Raw genomic sequence first — 15433 nt, forward strand, 5'->3', positions numbered from 1 at the left:
GAAACATCAGCAGTAGCAACAAGCGGCAGCTATTTTGTAGGTGTGAATTTTCAACAATCATTTTGGATTCCTTGTATTGGATAAGATTTTTGTTGTGCATTGTTTACTTCATGATTCTGGCGATTCGTTTCGTTTGCTTTTAAGCAATTTAACTTTGAACTTCAAAAGCAACAAAAGCCAAAACTTAGCAATCAACTTCACCTTGTTCAAGGTCTAAGACCAACCAACGGCAGCCAAAAATTCCAACAAAAATGAACACAAAAAAAAATGCCACTTTTTTTTTTTTTTTTTTTGTTCTTCTTCTTTGGTTTGGTTGTTGCTTGGGCTCAGTCATTTGCATAGGGAAATTGAGTGTTATATGTTGATAGATGATAGATTTTTGTCTAAAATAACTATGTATATTTAACACAATATTCTTAGATTATAAACACAAAATTGCATTTTAGGAAGTCTCTTGTGTGTGTGAAAGGAGCTTTTTTTTGGCAAGTCTATCTACATACATTTATATAATTCTAGGCAAGTTTTTTAATTTGAAAATCAGGTTTAATTTTGAACTGGTTGTTAAAAGAAAAAACCTTTTAAATTAATTTCAAAAAACACACAACAAACTTGATCATACAGTTATGTTGTAGTTCTTTACGGGTATATCGATAAACAAATTGATTGGGTACCCAATTACTCCACCCACCCCTTCACCTTATGCCATCTAGCGCCAATTCATTTCGTTTTGGTATCTTCGTAACCATCAAATTGAGTGAGTGAGTGAGAAACCACAGTTAGTTAACGTAACAGAAGTTACGTTGGCGTTAAACTCTTGGCTGCACTTCCGCAGCAATGAAACGTAGCCCACCCACACACACAAACACACACACACACACGCATACAAAATTTACATGCTCAAGTCGGCAAGTGATTTGAGTTGAGTTGAGTTGAGTTCATTCGGCTGCACGTGGGCTGCACTTCCACTTTTTTTGTGGTTATTGTTGTGTACGGAGTTGCCATATGGTCGAACGATCATTTTCATAACATACATATGTACATGTACGGTACATTGCACAATGAGACGAGACGTGCTCTGACCCCCACTCTCTCTCTCTCCTTCTCTCTCTCACGCATAGTAATCCTGCATGAGTCTAACTGTAGATGACGACCTTCCACTGACTTTGGGCGCGTGTTAACAGGAAATGGCATTAGCTTTCGTCCTTTTTCATTCATGTTTGACTACTCGCTCCTTCTCGCTTTTTGACCATCCTGCTTTTTTGCTAATCATATTAATGCAGCCCGAGGAGGACTGTGTGTGTGTGTGTGTGTGTGAGTTTGAGGGCTTGGCCCAAGGTTTGGCTTCTCATCACTTTCGCCTGCTGCACATTGTCTGTTTTATGGGTCACACAGTTTTTGTTGTTGTTGTTGTTGCTGTTGGTTTCTTTCTTTCCTCTTGGCCTCTTCCTTTCTTGCTGTTACTGTTTTTTTTTGGGTCATGTCCATCAAAACCAAACAGCTGGTAATATAATATGGTCAGGAAGTCCGGCGGGAATCCATTTTAATAGCAAGCGAACACTATGTGTTCCTTTCCTTACACCTAACCCCTCACCTCACCTCCCCCCGCCTGGCTCTCCTGTACACTTTAATTCTATCTCTCCTTCTCTATAGTTTTCTCTCTCTCGCTCTCTGTGGGTCGTTTTCTATTGTCTTTCTCTTCTGTTTCGGTTTTAGGTTTGTTAACAGTTTTTTTTTTTTTTTTGCTACTGCTGTTTTTGTTGTTGTTGTTGTTGGCTTTTTTCGCACAATATGGGCTCATTAGCACAAAAGGCAACTGCCGCCCCGTACCCCAAGACCCCGAACCCCGAAATACCCAACTAAAAACCTCCCGTCAATTTCCTCGCCACCAGCCCACTTCTCCCTCTCCCCTCTCTCTCTCTCTCTCTGTGTGTCTACTTCTCCTTGTTCTTCTTCTAACCATATCCGAGTCCGAGTTCCAAGTTCTCCGAGCTTCAAACGCGCGCCCCGTCAACTAATTAATTATGCCCGCTGACCGCTGCAGCAACGTCACGGGGGTGGAGATACACACACACACACCACTCTCTTTCTCCCTCTTTCTCTCTGTGTATGTATGTCTGCGATAATGTATTTCAATTTTTGTTGCTTTTGTTGGTTTTTAAGTAATTTAGACGCCAGTAAAAAAAACGAAAAAACGAAAAAAAAAACCAACAACAAAAATTTGCATTGTATTTAGTTACACACGCATATGGTTATACCATGTAGATAATAAAAATAATTTACATATGTAGATAGGTCATACACACACACACACAGACAACTTAACATACATGGGCCCAAATATATACATATGTATGTATATATCACACATTTTAATCCATTTATGTTTGTAAATTAATTAAAAAATAATAATTTTTTAAAATAAAATCCCATTATCTTTGATCAGTTGATATATATTCATAGATCGATTCACTTTTTTCCACTATTAATTCAATTTTTGATTTCTTTATCTGATATATCATTTTTGAAGTCAAAAGGAGTTGAGCATTTTTTGGATTTAGTCTAAATCCTTGAGCCTGTTCGATTGTTTGATCCTTTAAAGTAAAAATTCATAGTGTTAGAGTCACTTAAAGCATTACTGTAATTAAAATCCTAAATCTTTGGCCAAGTCTGGTACTATATAAGATAAATATTAAGTTCCAATCATATTTGATCAAAAGTTATAGAGCTTGAACCTAAGTGGCTCTAATTGGTTGCCTGGGAGTGTAAATACAAATATCATTTAGGAAATTTAATTATGTAAACTGTCGTTTTAGCTGAGAGACTTTTCAACTTAGGGTAAAGGGAGATATATACCCATTTAGTGTTAATGCTTTTCAAGCGTATCGTGCACACTGCCGCATTATATATACAGTAGAATCCCGTTATAACGACTCCGCTTATAATGTCCGTATGGTTATAGCGACTAAAGTTCAATGAGTGATTGGTTCTCCGGTTAGTACGTCTTCCGTCGGTCCCTTGAGTGTCGTTATAGCCGGACTCTACTGTATATATGTAGATGTATGTATGTATGTATTGTGTGTACATACTGTATAAATATCTGTGCTTAAGTTAAGTATATTCTGACATGGCTTCTTCTGCCTTTTTTTTTGTTTTTTCGTGTATTTGAGATATGCAAATTAGCTGACTTGGCCTTGATGTGGGCGTCAAAAGTTGTTGTGTGTGTGTGTGTGTGTTTTTGGTTTGTTTGTTTGTTTGTCTTTAGATTTATAACTTCGTTACACTTTATAACTTTTAGGTAGGTGTTCACTGTACTTATGTGGGAGTGCAAGACCGTAACTCTTTCTCTCCCTCTCCATCTCCATCTCTCTCTCTCTCTGTCTTCAGAGAGAGTTTTTGTGATTAGTCACATGGCTTATGTCCATTTGAAATGTATGACCATTGGCCATAATTCCATTTCAAGAACCATTTCCATTTCAAACTTTTTTTTGTTTTCTTCTTTTTCGTTGGCTCTTTTCGTTTTATTGCCATTTCCATTTTGTGTGTGTGTGTGTGTGTCTTTCCTTCTTCTCTTTTTTTATTTTTTGCCAAATGGCAAACATTCATAAATTATTCAAAACAAACGATTTTGGCCTCTTTGGTTCATTGGCATTATGGTTCTAGCCAATCCGACTTTGCAACTTCCCATTCACGCACTTAAGTTCCTCTTTCCCCACCACCACCACCAGCAGCCGCACCACCAGCACCACATTTTTCCCCTTTTTGGTTCTTCGTTCGTGTCCAACCGCCATTCATTAGATGAAACTAGTTTTTTTTTTCTTCACTCTATACATTTTATTTAGTTGTTGTGTTTTATAGTTTTTTTTTTTTTTTTATTTTTTTGCTATGCTAATTAATAAACGAAACAAAATCCATGTCCATTCTCTTGGCTCAAATCAATTTGAAACAATAAGCAATTTATTTAAAATACATTTCAAAGTTTTGAGTTAAAATATGTATTATAAATATCTCATCAACCTATTTGGGTATGCATAGTATTAGTTATTAATATGTTAACTTTTTATTTTTGAATACTTGGCAACAAAATTTGTTTCAAACAAAATTTTTGATGCTCTTTAAACCGCTTGCGAAATACTCTAACTCTTGGATCACACGAAATCTATCGATAGACAAACAAAATTCGATAGGCAACTTATCGAGCGTTGGCCATAAATAAGAAGCACAAAAATAGAAAGAACATTAAAGTAGTTTCATTAAATTAGTGTACCATCTCTAGGTCAATATCATTTCGAATAATGTAAGAATGAAATGTATTGTATATATATAACCCATCTACAGATACATATGTATATATGTATATATCTCTTTATAAAAAGAAAACAACTAAAGAATCTAATAAATTTCCAAAAGCTCTTTCATCTTCTTCTGCCATTCTCTACTTTGTTGAAAACGAAACGAAAATTTATAAAGCCGAATGTCATTTTAAAGAACATAAAATGTCAGCCAAAATATGTAAATAGTTGCCCATAAATTTGCCCACCTAAGACAGAGAGAGAGAGAGAGAGAGAGAGAGAGGGGGGACACAGCTTGATTCAATTTCGTATCGATTCTTTTGTTGTTGGCAGTACGTAAATCGTTTTTAGCCACATTATTATAGGTAATTGATTGATTGATTGATTAACTCCTCGCCTGATAATTGAAAAGTAACCCCAAAATGCACATAGGGGGCACATGCCTCTACAATATAAAACGAAGGCGTGGCCCTTATACCCCACCCGCTGTTGTCAATGATGATCATGATGATCATGATGTTTCATTGTATTCATCGTCAATGTCGTCGCCTCTTTTCAGTTGCAAATAAATGTTGACAATGTAAGTGATATACATATATCTACATATAGATTAGACTAAAAAAACACACACAAATTGGAATAATCAAATGACACACACACAACGAGAATAATTTGCAAATGAAATAAAACAATCGTAAAAAACAAAAAAAATAGAAATAAAAATGTGGTTAAAAAAAAAAACCCGAAAAAAATTACTAGGCACTTGACAGGCCAAACAATACAAAGAGTCATAAAAAAAAAAAGAAAACGAGTAACAAAAAAAACCAAACAAACGACAACAATTGAAATCCAGACAATGCCTTCTCCTCCACAGAGTTAAGAGAGACACTAAAAACCAAAAGCAAAAGCAACAAATTTGTTAGTACTCCGAGTAAATTCAATTGACTTTAACGACCAAAATGAAAATTGCTACAAAACTTTGTCTTGATGAACAATTTGAATGAATTTCACTATCAACAGAGCAGATATCGAAACTTAAGAGAGACACTAAAAACCAAAAGCAAAAGCAACAAATTTGTTAGTACTCCGAGTAAATTCAATTGACTTTAACGACCAAAATGAAAATTGCTACAAAACTTTGTCTTGATGAACAATTTGAATGAATTTCACTATCAACAGAGCAGATATCGAAACTTATCGTTCTATATTATCGATAAGTGAGATCGCCCATTTAAACAGTTATCGAAATTTATCGTTCTATATTATCGATAAGTGAGATCATTAAGATCGCCCATTGAGATATCGATATTTACGTTATATATTATCGATAAGTGAGATCGCCCATTTAAGCAGATATCGAAGTTCATCGTTCTATATTATCGATAAGTGAGATCATTAAGATAGCCCATTGAGATATCGAAATTTATCGTTCTATATTATCGATAAGTGAGATCGCTCATTAAACAGATATTGAAATTTGTTGTTTTATATTAGCGATAAGTGAGATCTCCGGACTCTGGATAACTTTCTGAACCAAATTAAGTTTCCAAATGGTCAATATTAATGAGTTTTGGGCTTTGAGGCATTTCCTAAGTCTTAGACCTGAATAAGAATATATATGTATGTATATATTTCCCCCCAAAAGTGATTTGTAGTTGCAATACTCATGATGTTGGGCTTATTCATTCATCGAATTGAAGAGACTTATAGAGACTCATACTCAAGCTCAAACTCGTCTTATTACTCAATAGAGTTTACAAGGAAATACATACAAATCAATGAAGCAAATGAAGGGGAGTAGGGAGAGGAGAAGGGGGAAAAAAGTGCATCAAGTCAAGCAAATATTTATCAATTGCTTGCACACAGTACACAAGAAATTGAGTCATGGTCAGTATACAATAGATGGCTTGTGAATTTACAGTAATGGAGGAGGGCAAAGTAGACGAAGAAGAAGAGGAAGAAGTACGTGTTTGATTAGCCAAGGGGAAGCACCGGAGATCCAGACAGCTGCTTTCTGGATGATTAGGTCAAGGTCAACGAATTAAAGATACCCTTTTGGAGTGAATTTACAAGAACTTTTTTCGCCGCTTTCAGACCTGTTGATAATACCCCATTTGTAATGCAACAACAATTTTTAATGGGTACCTGAAATACTGTAAAAAAAGGGGCCACATGATAATTGACGTTCATTATCAATTGGGCAAATACCAAGTAAAACAAGTCAATTCCAAACGAAAGCCCTTTAAGTGATCACCACAAAACATGCATGTCTCACAGGAGAGGGAGGTGTTGAGGTGGAGATGGAGGTGGAGGTAGATAGGTGTACACACTTGTAGACCGTTGGCGGAAATCCTAAAACGGTAGACGACACGACAACAAACCAACAACTTTTATTTTAGGCATGAACTTCCCGTGTTTAAGCTTAGGCTAGGCCTTTGATTGCCGATCATATGGAATGTACAAATAGACATACATACATGCATACATACATATGTTATTTCAAGTACACTGAGTACACAAACCCCCCCCTTAAAGCTTGTTGTAATGACTTTTTAATGGCCAGCTATTTGTACTTTGCCACCAAATTGGCCAAACAGTCATATGGCAATCAATATGACCAACCAAAGAAAAGCAAAGCAAACCAAACCAAACCGTACCGACTAGCCATACATATCTTATCGTCTCGGGGCCCAAACTGGCCTTCAACTTACAACATCCCAAGCCCAAACCCAAACCCAAACTCAAACCCAAGCCCAAGTAGGAGTGGCAAAGTCAAGAGTCACAAAGCCTTAATTAAACCGGAAGCATTAGAAGCAGCCACACACAAAACTTAAAAAAAAAATGGTAAACAACAACAAAAAAAAGACGCTGTAACTGAGTAGGTAGGCATTTCCCCCAAACCCCCCAACCCCCCAACTACCTCAGCGATTATTGTTTCAAAATTATAGAGCACAAAGTTATATATATATTTTTTTTGTTGTTGTTTTTATTTCGTGTTTGTGTCATAAATTAAAACCCCAACAAACACAAAAACTATACAAAAATGCGTATTAGCATTAGAAAAAGGTTCATTTTGGGTTTAGGTATTTTGCGTGGGTCACACAAATCAAAAAGCAACAAACTAAAAAATTCTTCTAACCTCAGTAAAAAATTAAAATATCAACAAAATTCTACATTTTTTTATATTAATTATAATCTCTAAGCAAGAATTTCGTGTGATTTTTCCAGTGACGAATTAGCAAATGCTGCGGGCCCCTTGACTCTGTGAGAGGCCCCGCCTAAGCAGAGGGGTGTAAAGGGAAGAAAAGCTAAAAAAATTTCCAAAACTTCTTTAAAAAACTCTAAACCTTCTCTTAATTTCAATGAATTTTCCAAAAATATATATCATTTTCAATATTTGTCAGTTATCTTTTCGAACCAGAACTTAAGGGCCAATAAAACTCAATTTCATGAATCTCTAATCGATTCGAATTCAAAAACTCTGAAAATATCTTTGAAAAACGTTTTTCACTGTGTTTTTTTTTTAATCATCTGTCAAAGGGTTTTCCAATTTGCTTTCCATGACTATTCCAGACAAGTAAGCGTTAGGTTTTAGCCCTCCAAAATGGAGTTAACTCTTCCCTATAGTTAACTTGTTTCCATATGACATTGTGGGCGATTGAAAGTGTTATCTATGACTAAAAAAAAGGGGAAAAGGGGGAAAACGCAAAGGTAATGCCAATTGGACTTTGTTTTTTTTTCGATCACTTTTGGTTTTTGGTTTTTCTAGCTGCTAATGGTGTGTGTGTGTGTGTGTGTGTGTGTGGCGATGGCCAGGGGCAAAAAGGTGGTGGAGGGAGGCCAAAAAGGTTAAATTCTTCAATTCTAATTGACAAACACAGCGCCGCATCTCTTTGCACAGTGGGTCAAATTCTTTGTTCATTCACATTTGTATAGACATTCCTCCTGGCTCGCTGCCAATCAATTTCATTTTACTTGATTGGCCAACATTCTCAAGCTTCTATCCGCCCCACCCCCCTCTTTGGCCCTTCTTTGGCACTCCAACCTCATCTAGATTAATGAAATTAGACAATCAACATCAACGTCTCGAGTGGACGAATTGACCAACACAAAAACAAAAATTAAAATCACTTAATTAAATAATTTTTAATGTGCTTTGCGTTGTGCTTTTAATTGGTTTTTCCTCCCCCCACTCCCTATTTCGGTATGCTCCACTCTCTTTTTTTCAGTTTGTTGTGTTCCATAACATTTTGCGTTTAGTTAGATCTTTTTTTTTTTTTGTTTTTTTTTTTTAAGAACAGCTGTCGCTATTTCATTCTTAATTGCAAAGAATGAACCATTAAAATAAAATTCAAATTGGCATCTAATTGTGTGTGTGTGTTTTTTTATTTGCATTTCGTTTTTAGTATCAACCTTAATTTTATGGCATTGTCGGTAATCAAGTGAAGGTCACAGCAAAGAGATCAAATTGGAGAAATACATATACAACTTAACCCCTGAAAATATGCAATAAAAATACAGCAAACATTTCATATTTTCATTACACCCCCTTTGATCATTCTCCTACGCCCATGTTAAAAATTCAAATTCAAATTGCTATCTTATGTCAATAGGCCAACAACAAAAAAGTTGGAAAAAAAAATCATTTACAATATAATAAATCTTATGACAGCTGATGAGCCTCATAAAACACATCCATTACTTGAAGGTTCCCCCTCCCCCTCCCCCCTCAATACATATGTAGGTAGATATTTCCCACAACAAAGTCTAATGTGTGTGTGTGTGTGTGTGTGTGTAATTATAGATATCACAAGGCATTAACAATTACTGCAAATTAGCAACAAGTTGAAATGAAAATGTAGAAAAAAAAAAAAATACTTCTCATCAGCAAATATAAATCTTAAATGTATCTGTAATTTATATTTGGAAATTTCAATCTAAATTTATAACTATTTAGATGACAAATAAATTGATCAAGTGTCAAATTCGAATTCAGATTGATTATCAGCTAACCAAAAGCAAAAGCTGAGCACTTCAATAGGATCCTCTTGGGATCTTGTCTTCTATCCCTCTCACCTTGTATCTGTCTCTCTCTCACACACATACATACACACATAGAGATTTGCCTCTGTCTTTTACTTATTATTATGTTTTGTTTATTTAGCGTATAAACAAAATTGTTGCTAATTGCAACTAATTGGAGTTTTGCACAATTCAATGCGAAATTCACGAAAATTCACACAAAATAACCAAACATAAAAGAGAAAGACCAAAATGCAATTTTCGTTTGTAAATTAAGTAGCAGAATGTTGTGTATAAATACAAGTTAAATAAATATACACACACACACAAAAAAAAAAAAAGGCGAGAAAAAGACAAATAAATAAAAAAAAGAAGGTGAAAAAAAAAGCTTGTGCCGAAAAACAAAACAAGAAAAACAAATTACCAAATATATCTTTAAATCTGTTTAGTTTGTTTGATGATCTACTAATGGATGATCGTTTGCTGGCTTCGATTACACAAGTTATCGATATCGATAGTGATGTGCAATTGCCAAAGGATCAAAGTATCGTGAAAACGAAAGTTTAGTCTTGTGATTTGTTTACTGAACAAACCAAAAACCGAAAATGTCTTCATCAATAAGCCTAGACCCCTTCCCCTCGGCCCCATCAACTTGGGCTTTGCTTTGTATATACATATGTATTTAAGCTAAATTAATGGACATTTCGCTTAGTATTTTTTGTTTTATTTTTGTTGTCGATTTCACGTTTCGGTTTTACTTGGTGTTGGAGAAGGGTGCCGACTTCGGGGAGGGGATGTTGTTTGTCTAAAAAGTTAAAGCTACCTACGCTCATTTGTTTTTAGCATTTTTTTTTTTTGGGGTCTATGATTCATACTTTGTACACAATTTGAGCTTAATCAATAATCATCAATCGTCGTCGTAGTCTCTCTCTCTCTCTGGCCTGTCTTCTCTTACAGGAATCCAGTTAGGGGTATTCACGCATAATGGATGACCATAAGCTGCAATTATTGATGAGGGGTTACCCATTCCATTTCTGCTTTTGCATACATATACGTTTTAATTTTCAATTTAATTTGCATTTAGCTTTGGCTTAGCTTGACTCTGTCTACAGTTTTATTACAGTAATCAATGCTAATATTTGAACGTTTTGTTTATTTATCTTTTCAGCTCAAATCAACAATTAGAAATATACAGTTTGTGCATTTAATGGTAAGTCAAAGGGCAAGGCCAATGTGTCCATGTACATACTTAATTCACACATACATACATAGATAGTATTTAAGTTGATTCATTAAGGAAGACCTTTATTTCATTAACACTTCAAGTAAATGATTTAGTAAAGGCAACTTCTTGGCCAAGTGATTAGACGCATTATCAAAAGGGTTAACGAAGGAACCTATGTCTAAACTATTAACTAAAAAACGTTAATCTGTATACTTATGAGTTTGCTTTAAAGTCCTGGGAAAAGTTTGTAGGATACTTTCATTCCCTCTCTGTAAACAAAAATAACCAAAAAGTAAATACAAATCTAAATATAATATGCAAAAACCACACTGGGGAGGTGGTGGTGGGAGGGCGGTGGGACAGCTTCCTTGCGACAACACGCACAAAAGTCAAACGAAACCGAAATCAATCAAAGACGACAGCAAAAATTGTTGAACACGCAATCAATTCATAATAACCAAGGCAGTCAGTCAGAAGAAGGAGACGATATGTATGTATGTATGTACATCCATATGTACATACATCAAGTCAAGGTGAGGCCGGGCATAAACTGTTGATGGGTGGTTGGGGATTGATGGGCACCACGATCTCGAGACAATTGGGCGCCAGTCACTAGTCCCAAATCAATCAAGACGGAGCAAGAGCCAGGAACAGGACAACTGTCACTATGTACATACACACACACACACACACACATACATACATATGTACATAGTTGGTATGCGCAATTTAACCTGACTGCCAATTTTGCAACTCTCGCCTCGATGCCATTTCCATTTCCACTTCTTTGCGCTGCTCACTCAATTATCATAATTGCACCCTCACCAACCACCACCACCGCCAGCACCACTTCCTAGATACAGGGACGACAGAGAGTGTGAGAGAGAGAGAGAGAGTAAGCCAAGCTGAAATGATAATGTCGGCGCCAGTATTTCCGCTCGTATTAACGACGCCAACAACAGAACGACCGACCCTTGGTAAAAGCTATACACGCCCAGCAAGAGCAAGAGAGAGGAAGAGAGAGAGATAGAGATAGATAGAGTGAAATGGACGCCTGCGTGTGCGGACATGTCCATGTAGTGGCTGACTGACACGCACAATTAAGTGCCCACCCTTAGCCACAGTTCAGTTCAGTTCTGTTTTTTTTTTTTTTGGCGCCCAACGTGTGGGCACTGCGACTTTGGACTGACTCAAGGATAACATTGGCGTCGTCGTCGCTCGTTCAAAATCAAATCAAATAAAATGAAATTTACTACGCTCACGCACGCTCTCATTCTCTATGCCCCCCACCTCCACCTTCAACCACCAACTAACTGCCCCCCCGCCTAACACCCTTACGACCACCAACCCCAAGTGTCTCCTATGTCTACAGAGTGCGGTCTTTCAGTTCTCCGTCTTTCGACTATACACAAAGTCTGATTTTTTTTTCCGATTTCGATTTAACATTCTCATTTCCGTTTCGCCTTAATGCACTTGACCTTCAATTTCCATAGATTGTTGCTTAATTTCCAAACGAATTCGAATCTCGATTCGGAAATTATGCGAAATTGGAATAGTTTTTCAAGTTTACTTGCGGTTTGGTTTCAATCCCATTTCGTTTCAATTCAATTTGATAGCATTTTTACTTCATTTTCCGTTTCATTTCGTTGTTTCTTTCTTGCGCCTCAATTTAGTTTGACTCAAATGACAAAGGACACGCAGCATGTCCTTGTGGCCATTGTAAAGTTTCAGTTTGTAAATTCCATTAGGATTATATTACAACACACACACACACACACACACACATGAAGGGAAGCCACAGAAAAGAACTTTGCGACGACCCCATAAAAAAAATAGTGGAATTTCTTCTTCTATGCTTTTTATTATCCTTAGCTGAGAGTTGGCAACAGCAGCAGCAAAAATGACAAAAAGTTCAAATGGATTAGGGCCAACACAAAAAATGAAAAAAGAAAAAAGAAAAAAAAAACCAAGCGGAAACCCAACAAGGCGTTGCCTAGTTTCAGAAAGAAGGAGACAGAGAGAGAGCGAGTTGGAGAAAAAAAGAAGGTTTAGGGACATAGAAAGACATGTGCGTGCTGAGCAAATGCCAGGATATGTGTCAAGGACATGCTGAGAAAGCAACTTTCACTCCCTCCCTCTACCACTCTCGCTCTCCCTCTCCCTTTCTCTCTCTCTTTCATTTGATATATGGCAACTTAGTTGACTTGGGCGTGCCTAACTGCACTTTACTAGGTGTCCTTCCCAAGAAGGCAACAAAAACACACACACACACACACACACACACACACACACACACACACACATGTACACATTAGTTAGAAACATTCCCAGGACGCTAATTGATATATTTTTTTGTTGTTCGCTAATTTTTTGTTGTTTTTGTTTATCTTTGTATTTTCGGCACTCCCCCAAGGGCATAAATTTGGAAATTCCTTTGACAAAAAAAAAATACCTGGGAGTGGTTCCTTTTGCCCTGATTCCTTGGGTTAAATATCTCTAACCTAATGAAGTGTGCGATGCCTTCCCCCTCTCTCTCTCTCTCTCTCTCTCTCTCTCTCTTTTGATCATTCTATATAAACGAAATAAATATTTATCTTGATGCTCGTTCTCGTTTCGTTTTTCCACACATTTCCCCGAATCAGAAAACAACAACAACAACAAAAAAAACACAAAAATTGTTCCTAAACACATTTGGGCATCGGACAGCTGGCAGCTGGCCACACATCGACACAAGTGTAAAAATTGAGCACGAATGCACCACCAACCACCGCCACCACCACCACCACCACCACAAAACATCTCCCATTTCCGTCACCTCCACAATTCTTACACAAATGCTGCACAGTGGTTACATATCATAAGAACACAAATGATCTCGCATGCGTTTTAGGGTTACCACGCAAAACTTTTCAAGATGGCCGCCCTCGATGTTAGGGGTCACCAATCACAATGACAATCTGTAGTTAAATTTACATATATGAAAATGTTCACTTTTCTAACCACTGTATCGCATTTTCCATTAGCTGTTACATTACAACAGCAAAAAACTAAAACTAAAAAAAAATTCCATTAGATTTACTTTGTATATGTTGGTGTTGTTGGTATTCCATTTTGGTCGTTCTTCGTTCTCGATTCTCGTTTGCAATAAATAAACACAATAAACATTTTTAATGCGAATTCCTACCATAAAAAATCACAATGTTGATGCTTATGATGCCCATTGCTCACTTCATAATGATCTCGACGATGATGATCAAGATGATGATGATGACGATGACGATGACAGCTGTCGCATGGCAAAAAAGAAGCAAAAGACAAAGGCAATGGTTCCTTTTAGATAGCCGAGGTGTGAAAACCATTTTAAATGGCTTAAGAACCAAAAGCAATTGCTAAGGCTTTTTTGATAAAATTCCAAAAAAAAAACGAAAGAAAGAAAGAAAAAATAAAACGACCCACTCATAAATAACAATAAATAAATGTATGTGTGTTTGTGTGTGTGTGTGTGTGTGGGATGTGAGCAAAAGTTAAGTTTCTTCTTATTGTTGGTGGTTGCCTTTGCTGATAATGTCAGCTAGTTTACTAGCCATATAATCAACATAAATCGTTTTGATGTCACAAAATGTATTAACATTTGAAAATTAATTAGATTTTCTCACAAATCACAAACTGGGCACACAAGCAAAATACAAAAAGATGAAGGAAATGAAACATACCTGACATAGTACCAGGTAGAAGGGGCAGGTGGTTGGTTGGTTGGTTGGTCGTGGTTGGGTGGGAATCTAAAAAACAAGCTCTAGATAAGAATTCTTTGTCGCTCGTTTTGCGCTTTGCGCCCCCCTGATAAGACATCTTTTTGACATATAAGACACGGCAGCTCTAGCTGATAGCTTTCTGATAAAGTTGGAGTATGAAAGTTTTATTTTTTTTGTTGATTGTGAACGTCCTTGCATACATACATATACATATACATACATAAATATGGGTATACACTGCGTATACGCATTGCATTTGTTAGTGTGTTATCTATGGCGAAACGAAGGTGAGCTAGGAGAAATGACTAATGAAAATGAATTGCACAAGATACACTTCGACGAGATATGGTATATAAAATGCGTACATCAGTTGACGCATTTCGATATTGCACAATTGCAGGCCAAACATTAGGTGGCCTGTGATAGACCATAGAGAAACGTTGATAGAGAAACTACTTACTAGTCTTTCGTGGAAATATTTACCAAGTTCATAGTGATTGGGCCCTTCAATTTCACTTCAATTTCAATTAACTATAATGACTGATTAAGATATTGACAACTTATGATTCTACTTTCTTTGTTAGTTCACATTTTCGAAGGGGTAATCTAGATGTAGTTTCTGCTGAAAGAACTTTGTCTGGTGTCTTTGGAAAAATCTTCTTTTATAGATTGATATAAAGCCGGCTTAAGTGCAGGGTTTGACTTAAATTTCGAAAAGTTCGTAATGTTAACAGTTTTTGGATAGTAAAATCTAAAAAATTTCTTTTCAAAAGGAGAGGAAAGGAGATGAAATTCCTACCCCAAGGATCCGCCACAATTGTTATAAATTTCCCCATAATTCATTATTATTTTTTAAAGTTATTAATTTAGCTGTTTTTCGTTGGTTTCTTTGTCCTTTTGATAAGAGAGACTTTAAATTTAAAGACTATTACGAAAAATCTTTGACTGTTGTTTCAAAAGAGAATCAAACGATTTTGATCTATGTATATATACTTGTATAACTTATAAGTGCATGAAATTCTATAAATTTGATTATCTGTAGATTTAATATTTTATTTTCCTATTTTTTTTTACTGATTAGATTACATTTCGGTTTTATTCTCTAGGCTTTTTCATTGAACCAACCACCTACCCCTGGCTAGCCT

The 15433-nt window shown here is 36.3% G+C and overlaps 1 protein-coding gene across 1 annotated transcript in view; it reads left to right on the plus strand.

Moving 5' to 3' along the window:
* Positions 1-15433, plus strand: part of Atf3 (Activating transcription factor 3) — a 42209-nt gene that overhangs the window by 8631 nt on the left and 18145 nt on the right. Inside the window, exon 2 of the mRNA XM_068284995.1 lies at positions 10480-10521. The gene's annotated coding sequence lies outside the window, so the exon portion shown is untranslated. The remainder of the gene's footprint in view (positions 1-10479; positions 10522-15433) is intronic.

This window comes from Drosophila tropicalis, unplaced genomic scaffold (genome assembly GCF_018151085.1).
Source record: "Drosophila tropicalis isolate 14030-0801.00 unplaced genomic scaffold, ASM1815108v1 contig_4, whole genome shotgun sequence".
NCBI lineage: Eukaryota > Metazoa > Arthropoda > Insecta > Diptera > Drosophilidae > Drosophila > Drosophila tropicalis.